This window comes from Typopeltis vanoorti, chromosome 7, assembly GCF_054136105.1.
Source record: "Typopeltis vanoorti isolate ZY-2024b chromosome 7, IOZ_Tvanoo_1.0, whole genome shotgun sequence".
Classification (NCBI taxonomy): domain Eukaryota; kingdom Metazoa; phylum Arthropoda; class Arachnida; order Uropygi; family Thelyphonidae; genus Typopeltis; species Typopeltis vanoorti.
Genome location: NC_143555.1, coordinates 108,206,070 through 108,215,936, shown reverse-complemented (window position 1 = coordinate 108,215,936; position 9,867 = coordinate 108,206,070). Strand labels below are relative to the sequence as shown.

General features: G+C 34.7%; 1 pseudogene; it reads right to left on the bottom strand.

Annotated features, from left to right (window-relative positions):
* Positions 1 to 566: 566 nt before the first annotated feature.
* Positions 567 to 1,746, bottom strand: LOC150104952 (protein ZBED8-like; annotated as a pseudogene).
* Between the last annotated feature and the right edge of the window lie 8,121 nt (positions 1,747 to 9,867).

Genomic DNA, 9,867 nt, shown 5'->3' with positions numbered 1-9,867 from the left:
AAAAAAAACAATCCTAATGAGAACGATGAGTCTGGTGTGCTGCTAACAATTTATAGATATTTGGCTTTATATTTGTCATTTTATTTTTTCCTTCTTTTTAGATAAAAGATTTGTGACCGCACTGAACTCACATTCCACTAAATATGATGATGGAAATGCGATTAAAAACTTTTTTACTACAGCCCACAATCCAGGATAAATCATGGGCATCTGCTCTTGCAACTAGAACTGTTGGTATCCGTTTTTGAATTTTAATTTCAATTCTCATTTGTTGTTATTTCTATTATTTATTCTTGTAACTGCAAAGATTCTTCTGTTTTTGTATTTGAAAACGGGTCCAAAATCCAATCGGGTATGTTTATTTTTATTTCAAGAATAATTTTAAATCATTGGTAGAAACCACAATGGAGAGCCTCCAAGTGCTAACAATAGCTGAGCACGTCTTCATCACATTTTTCCACTGCGATAGATTTTGAAACGGGCTGAATTCTCCTCGCCCTAAGTTTCGTTTGAACAGGCAAGTTTTGACCCAAACGAAGAAATATGAGCTTCTGTTTTTATGAAATTTAGCTCATCTCCTTGGAGCTATTTATTTCGTTAAATTTTTTAAACAAATCGGTCAAATAAGCTATGCCAATTTTGAAATCAATCAAATTCGCTCCTAAAGAATCATCTCTGTTTTCTAAAACCTGTAGCACTGCGTCAAAGAGTTTACAAAATCGATTGATTCAAATGGACACACTTTGATAGACAACGAACTTCTTTAGGGATCAGCAAGCGATTGAATTCTTCATTGTTTTCAATACAAATTATCCAAACAATTCTGTCATTCAATGAATGACTTTTGATTTTGTTGACTGCTGTAATTACATAATATAATGACTTGTGTAGGCAATCACTGTGTAGGCAATATTTGGCAACTAAATGTTGACGATGAATCACACAGTAAATACATTTGGCACCACCTCTTTGAAATATGCAAAAAAAAAAAAAAAAAAAAAAAAAAAAAACGCGATAGCGCCCCACCATCGCTGGAGCATCATCGGTAGCAACTGACAAGATATTATTCAGAGGGATTTCTTTTTCTTTAAAAAACTATTCCAATGAATGAAGTATCGATTCTGCTTTAGTGTCAGTTAGAACAAAAATTTTTAGCAAATAATAATTCTTGGCAATTTTTTTCTTCTTTTATGTATCGTATATATGCTAAAAGTAAGGCTTCCTGGTAAAGTACACTCATCGAGTTGTATGGAGAGAGATATGTTGTTTTTAAATACTCACATAACGAGTCTTCAACATCTTGGGCCATTTCATCAATTCTTCGTTGCACTGTATTATTGCTCAATGGAATTGTCATGATAATATCAGAGGCTGGCTGCAGTACAGTGCGTACGACCTCACTAACAGCTGGTAGAATTAGTTATTTACCCACATTATGCAGTTTTCCAGATTCAGCAATCAGTAAGGAAATGTATGAAGAGCGCAAGCCATCATCATCTAGTTTGGATGCGGCTGAAAACATACCTGCCAATTTGGTTGTTTCAAATTTTCTTTTAAGTGCTTTAAAATACGATAAATCCTTTTGTCAAATGTTCTTCTAGTCTTGAAGGCTTCATAGATTCATTTGAAAAAAACTTTTTGGCAAATAAAGCACATTGGTCACGTTTTATTTGTAGGCAATTGAATAAAGCCGTATTTCAAATATTCGATATTATATCATTTACATTTCTTCTTGGGTTCAGCCATGATATTATTTGTAAAAATGTGAAATTTACAAAATTGCTAGAATGTAACTTCTCATAACTAAACCAAATTATTTTTACAAGTAACGGTATAAAATGCTCACGTGATACCTGCTTAACAATAATAATTTACTTTGTATGTAATCCGTGTAAGTAAGGTATCGACTAGGTATCGGATATGCACTAAAAGTTTTATGCACTACATCAGATTGCTAACTGCTTGTCCACAATTCAGAAACAATCTATAATTGATTTCATACGTCTCACGTATTTATAGTATTATAGAGTGAATAAGTCATGACATTCACATATCTCAGCAAATGCGTTCTGGACTTGTAAAATTCGATCACTTGAAAGTGCGCACCCTCCAACACTTTACTTGTTAAGACTTGTCTTGGAATTTCAACGCCGGTTGGCTGTAACTTGCATTTTGTACGTTTCCTTGGAAAATAAAGCAACCATTAAAATCTTTACTTACGTTATACAACAGTTACATCATCAGACGTTGGTTGATAATTTTGTTTCTGCACCTAATTTGTTTTCCTTTATTATTTCACCGCTTCCTTACTTCAACTGAACGCCCCCTTTTGCTCATGAAGCCACTTACGCTCCTCCTAGAACGTTCCAGCGTCCCCAAGAGGTACCACCCACTTTGGGAACCATTGGTATAGAGCAAAGGCTAAATCTCCTCTTGCAAAAACGTTGTTAGCAGCATTGCTTTACTGAACTTATTTGTTTATTCTAAGCTTCGTATTATACTACAAAATTTTGAATAATTATATGAACCTAAGAGCAACAGTTCATCCAGGTTACGATATACATAAAGTAACAAAAATGTATATACATATATTTACATCCATGTATTATACATATTATATATTATTATATTATTATAATATGATTTATTTATTTATTTATTTCGTATCCAAACACAAGTGGTTCAGTAGTAAGTAAGTGATACAACATGATTTACAACAAATTAGGAAACACTACAAATGAGAACAGCTTAAATTTGGTAGGTGAATTACTTAGGGACTATAAGTAAAATATAATAAAGAAAAAAAGAAACTATACATAAGTTATATAAAATAAATATGGTCAGAGGTTCCTCCAGTATCTTTCGCAATTAACTGCTATTTCTGTGCAAGATATGAGGTCTTCTTTTGTGCAAGGTGATTTAAGAAAGGGACAAGAAAGAAGGTGTTCCATGGACTGGGTTGTCCCACACTCACAATTATCTGGTCCATTGAGGTAGACCCCATTTGATAAGGTTTTGTTTGCGGCATTCTCTCGTTCGAAGTCTGTTGAGGCTTTTCCATGTATTCCAGTCCAAGTGAGCACCACGTGGAAGATGTTCGGCTGCTAGAATAATAGTATTATTTTCAGGATATAGTGCAAGCCTTTGTTGAAGACTCGTCTCTGGCAGGTTTTTAGGTGATTCAACAGTTGCTAGGAAGCTATGTCGGGATCTTAGTCTCTGGGGGAAACTGCGGTCTGGCCGAATATTGGATGCCGTTCATCATTCATTTGTCTGCTTGTTTCGTCAGCTGGGAATGCAAATCTTCGTATTGAAGGGGGTGCAATACCAGCCAAAGTATACAGGACTTTTAGTGGTGGTTGGTTTCAGCCATCTTGTAATTAAGCAGAAGTTTTTATTGAATGCTGGGTCAAGTTTTTCACCCAGTATGGTCCAGATCCATGGCGGGATCTGGACCATACTGGGCAGGCATATTCAGCAGAAGAATAGTAAAGGACAGAAGATCTCAGTATGCTAGGATCTGCACCCCATTTGGAGTAGGTAAGCTTTCTTAGTATATTGTTCACTTTTGCCTTTATTTTTTCTATGTGTGTTTTATATGAAAGGGTGTGATCGAAAGTTACACCGTGGTAGATTGGGTTCCAGGAATGTTCTATATTAGAGCCCTCCCAAGAAATCTCTAACTTCCTGTTGGCTTCCTTATTGTTAAGGTGGAAAAGGCCAGTCAGGGTTTTCAAGGGTTTTGATTTTAATTGAGTACTGCTATAATATGTGGTCAGACTATTTAAGGCAAACGATAGAGTAGTTTCAATGGACTTGAAATATTTTGATTGAGTAGCTATGGCAAGGTCATCACCATAGATAAAATTTCTAGTTCCTGGAAAGATGGGGAGATCATTGGCCTAGATGTTGAAAAGTGATGGTGATAACACACTTCCCTGGGGAAGGCCATTTTTGGGGTGCCAACGGCTCTTCCAACCCCACCCCCCCTCCCCAAGTCCACTTAAAAGCGTCTGTTTTCCAAGAGTGATTGGATCAGGAGGACAAGGCGACAGTCTCTAATTATTCTGTATATTTTATTTCTGAGTGTGAGATGGTTTATGATATCATATGCTGCAGTTAAGTCTACAAGGACTGTTCCTGTGGCTAGTTTTTGCTCATAACCATTTTCTACATATTGAGTGAAGTTGAGAATTTGTGATCTGCAGGATTTGCCTGGTCTAAAACCAGCCTGCTCAGAAATAACATAGGGTTAGTAGCCTATTGAAAATTAATTGTTCATAGAGTTTAAAGAGGTTGCTGAGTAGTGATATAAGTCTGTAATTTTTTGCTTTGGTTGGAGGTTTCCCTGGTTTCAGAAAGACCACCGCTTTAGCATGCCTCCAGATAGTTGGTATCCTTAGGGTTCTGAGGCAAGTGTTGTATAGGTTTAATAACCACTCTTTAGTCCCAGATCCAAAATATTTAATCTGTTCATTACAGATATCATCAAGGCCTGCAGATGTTTTAGGTTTTAATAGGTTTATGGCAGCGTTGAGCACAGTGATGGTGAAAAAATCATATTTTGTTCCTCACTTGGGGTTCGAAGTATCTTATTTTATTTATTTATTTTTTGGTGCTCTTTAGGGAAGTTTCCATTTAGCAGCAGCTGGTGGGCAATTTGATTAGCTGTTACCTGCGGATGCTCATATGGCTTAGTGAAATCCTTCCTAACTCTGTTGAAAAAAGTTCCATTCCTTTCTGCTACTATAGGTCATATCAAGGGCTTCATATTCTTTTTTCCATGAGAAACGCCTTTCCTCTGCCATCTTGGAGCATAGTTTTTCTCCTGCTTGGACAGTCTCCTTTGAGAAAGGGTTGGTGTTGTGAAGTTGTAAGTAATTAGCATACTGGGCTTGTATGTCACTGAAAAGGCCTGGAATGTAGTTTGTGCGGCATCCTGGAGGGGATGCCTTTGGTGGAGACTTTCCTCAGTATTCTTATGAATTCAGGATAATCTTGAGGGTTTGGAGGCACTGGTTCTATGGAGCGGTCGAGATCTTCCATACAAACCCTTCCAATTAGCTTTTTTGAAATTAAATCATCGTCGAAGGGACTGTGTTAGGCATAATGGCTGGGTTGAATTGAAGCATTATAGGTCTATGTTGAGTATGTGGAATGGGATTTGAGATCTTTTTAATACAAACGTTGGATATTTTTGTGATAACAAATATGAGGTCAGGGTTGTAGCCTTGCTTCCATCTGCCACTGTTGAAAGATGCAGGGAGTTTTGGATTATGTGTCAGGTTTAGAGAAAGGTTTTCATCCCATTGTTCAACACGTTCTCCATCTTTGTTGGACTTTGTGTAACCCCAGTTAATGCTATGGCTGCTAAAGTCACTTAATACACCATCAGCCATGTATGTATTATTATTGAGGAGGATGTTGGGGAAGAGAAAGCTTCTTTTTGCGGTTTATAAACTGAGGTGATTGAGATATTTTTAAATTTGATTGTAATAATCTCAATGTTTCTGTTGTCAGTTGAGTCAATGGACAATGGAATTAAATTTCTTTAGTAAATTATTTCACTAAGATATTTATCATGGGGGTATCTATTTGATGAGTTTCATGCCATGGATGTAAGATCTTGCGACACCTTCCCCCTCTGTGAGTATCGTGCACGCAGAACACATCGCAGTCATTATCTCTGCAAATATTTGCAATGAGATCTTGCTTGATACTGGAGAAATCTTCAATATTAAATGATATTATGTTAGGCCTGGACCCATGTGGGATCCCTTAGGGCAGGATTTTGGGAGCATTTTATTTCGATCACTTGTGTTTGGTTGATAGCAGCTTTAGCTTCCCCCTAATGGGTACTAACAGGGTGCAGGAACGAGAGCCTAGCTGCTGCGCACCCCATTATAATATAATAATATAGCAAAATCACAGGAGACATGCTAATATATAAAATGTATATATAATGATGATGTAATATATCATCATTATACACACATATTTACATCCATATATTATACTTACTATAATATAATAGCATAGCGAAATCACAGGAGACATTCTAATACGTACAGAAAAAGTTGCATAAGATTAATTAGATTTAGAATAAAATAAAACAAAGTAGTTAAATAACATTTAAATATTTAACATTTTACACCTGAAACAGGATCTTTTTAATACCACTTTGCAATAACCAATCATTTATATTATTAAGCTGAACAGAGCTTCATCATTACTCTGAGAAAATAAATATTCTTTCATTCGAGTTTCGTATTTGTTTCGGTCAGCTTCATATCTTATTGTTAAAGGTAGTGTATTGAATATTTTTAGACCTAAATGAGTATAATGTTTGTGTATGGCTTCTTTCTTTCTTTAGGAACTGTATATTTTATGCCCTCATGTCTACTGTGGAAAGCATCTTGTATTTTCCACAGTTGATATTCATGTATTCGTTATCGTTTTTTATGAATAGCAGTACCTTATAAGCATATAAATATCTAAGGGGGCAGTATGTTTAGTATAGTGTATTCCTTGCACGTTGCATCCTTGTAGGTGTTTCAAATTAATAAACAAATGCAAAAAGTTTGTAGAGTTTTATCAAATATTTAAAAAAGAATGAATTCATATATATGAAAAGTTAGCTAAAACAACTATATCAGTAGTATTATTTTGTATATAAACTATTTAATGCATTAAAATAGTTTTAGTAATTTAAAAAATAATAAAATGATGTCTACATACAACCTCTCCTGGAACTTGAACAGTAGGTGCACCTGGTCTAGGGGCAGCCATCTGTGATCCTATTCGAAGCTGATTACTAAACACAACCAACCTGGAAGCCAGTAGTTTTGGTGTAGTGGAAGAGGATCGTGACCATTGGAAGTTCCTCTTGCAGCTGTTGCCCCCACAACCCAATCAGGAAAGGTGGGCCTTGAAGATGTATGTATGTAATTTTTTTTATCTGCATAATACATCAAACATTAGAATCTTTGCAGGAAAGATTTACTTTATTAAAAGAACATATGAATTCATTTCAGTTTTTGTATTTGTTAAGTACTTCACAAAATAAAGAATATTTATTGTCTTAAATTGACGCAGACAATTTATGCGAAGAAATTTTACACTGTCAACCATTTATTTCTAATTTTAAAAACGATATATATCAGATAATTCAGTATATTTATTCAAACGACTTAATCACAGTTTATCCAAACTTTACAAATGCTCTTCGGATTCTTTTATCATTACCGGTATCTGTTGTATCCGCGGAACGGTCCTTTTCTAAACTTAAAATTATTAAAAAATACTTGCGCTCCACAATGGTACAAGACAGACTTTCAAATCTTGCCATTATATCAATAGAGTCAGATATTTTGGATCAACTTGATATACATATTATTCGAGAAATTTCATTAATGAAAACTAGAAAAGTTCAATTCACTAAGTGATTTTTCTTTCTGTTTAAATATTCATTTACCCAATAATGTTTTTAAAATTAGAAATAAATAGTTAGTTTAATTTTGTACCAAAAAATATTTATTATTTTTGTGTTTATAAAACTGTAAGTTTATCTGTTAATTTACGTAAAACTATATAAGGTGCAATTGGCAAATGATTTTCTTGCCAAATAACATAAATACTTTTTTTTCCCAAATTATTTTTGTTGTTTTTGTACCCTTCTTGTATGTTTATTGTTTTTTATAAATTTTTTGTAATTTCTGCTTTTTGTTCAGTAAACTTATAATTAATATATTTCGTATTTGATTTTTACTCACTGATATGTTTTTATAAAGTGATTTTTTATTGGGAGGGGCATAGGGGTCCAACTAAAGTTTTGCACACAGGTGTCGTACACTACTGGCGCGCCCCTGCCTGTGTGTGTGAGAGAGAGAGAGAGAGAGAGAGAGAGATTCTTGAATTTCCTGCCCTGCTCAGACTGGAACATTTCGTTGGGAAATCCCATTATCTGTAGTCATGCTACCTGAATAAAACTTTGATAGCGTTCATTGGAACGTCTCACTTTTGACAAAACACCATTATAGTACACAAAAACTAGCAACAAACTTTAGAAAAATGGAAATATCTAGTAAATCAGTGAGTTAGACTTGTCATAGAATAAAGATGTTAAACATTACCAGAGGAATCAAGCTAGGTGTTCATTTCGATGTTCAGGGAAAAAGCACAGTTGTAAAAATGAATATTTGCTTACTCGTACCAGATGTATCTTTGTGTAAAATAATTATACCAACGTTTCAAGAACATGTTTAATTTTATCTTAAAATAAAAGTATTTTCAATCTGCATAGCTACAAAACGATGAAGGATACTTGAGTTTTTAATATCTCTTTACCTCTATGTATCATTGACTCATCTTTAGCCGCAGTTACAGACAGCAATGTCCTCTAATGATAATAAAAGGGAAAAGGTGTTTTGGTCACCACTTCCTTCACCAAAATGGCAGTCAGATGCTGCCGTATTAAGTTAACATGTTAGTACGGTCACAACTAAAGATCCATCGCGAAATTTGCTATAGAGCATCTTTAGTGAAGAATCCCGATATTAACTCTATAATATAGATATCTATAGACGTACCCTTCTATAGATATCTCTAGAGAAGGCAACGTTTCTCTTTAGAATGCAGGTCTGAATCCAATAGAGCAACTGGGTATTCTATAAGGTCCATAACGGAGTTTTATGCCATCACGTTACCTTTGTGCTCCCTTCTCCTCAACCATGTCACACAGCACTAACAGTAGCTAATAGTACTAACACGTAGAATTATCATGGTTGTTAGCTGAGTTGTTTCCATACGACACACACAGAGTAGGCCACAGGGAATTGTCTAGAATAGAATATCAACATAGCACTCCACATCAATTTTCGAAGCACAGTTACAAAGAGAGCAGCTTCATATCATAACATCATCACTACACTTAACGTATGATCAAACAAGCTCTGGTAAATAACGTTCTCCTTGCAGCTACCTTACAGAAACATATCCATCTGATTTGAAGACTGTATAGCGTGTGTGATACAGATTTCCAACGGACTTATATCCAATCGGGGAAACTCTAAACCCCCTCTGTTATTTGGATTATTTTCGACATTATAGTTCGATTTTTAATGACTTCAATTACAGTTCATTTCAGATGTGCTAACTGTACTGAAATGATAGAAAATGTAGACAAGCAGTACGAGTCTATTAGAACTACAAAATGGCGAGTTCCAAATCCCGCTTTTATATTTTGTTGCAATGGCATGTATTTTGTGTTGTTACGTAGTCTTCCATAAAAATGGTGGAAGAGCAGATATTTCTGCAACATAGTGTATACAATTTGTAGATAATGATTGGAATTCATGCTTAATTTAAAAACTTTTCTTTGTAAGAAAAAATAAGAATAATAACCTTTTTTGTTCCAGTTCTTAGTCATAAATGAAATAATAATCATTTTCCAATCGTTCTGCTATTGAAAAGCAATTAAACGAATTGCAATATATTCCGAGGAAAAGAATTTAGGATAATTGAAATTACATTTTCGTAACATCCCCAGAAGTTCGTCTGTTCCTGGAAAACTTATTTTTCTCGTGGTAAAAATACTGTCAAGGACTCTAAAATTAAAGGTTGAAACGGCTACAAGAGTTAGTATATGGATAATTACACGAAATATGTTATAGACATTTTGGAATTATGTCCTAAACATTTAAGGCTATGAGGCCATTGTATTATGTATTGTATATTGCACGTGTTTTTCTTAAACAATGGCCAATTCTTATAGGATTTATTTATTTAAAAACAGTTGTCCATCCGATGATCAATCCTGAAATCGTAGACAAGAGGAAAGAAAATATCAAAATATAAATGGGGAGAAAA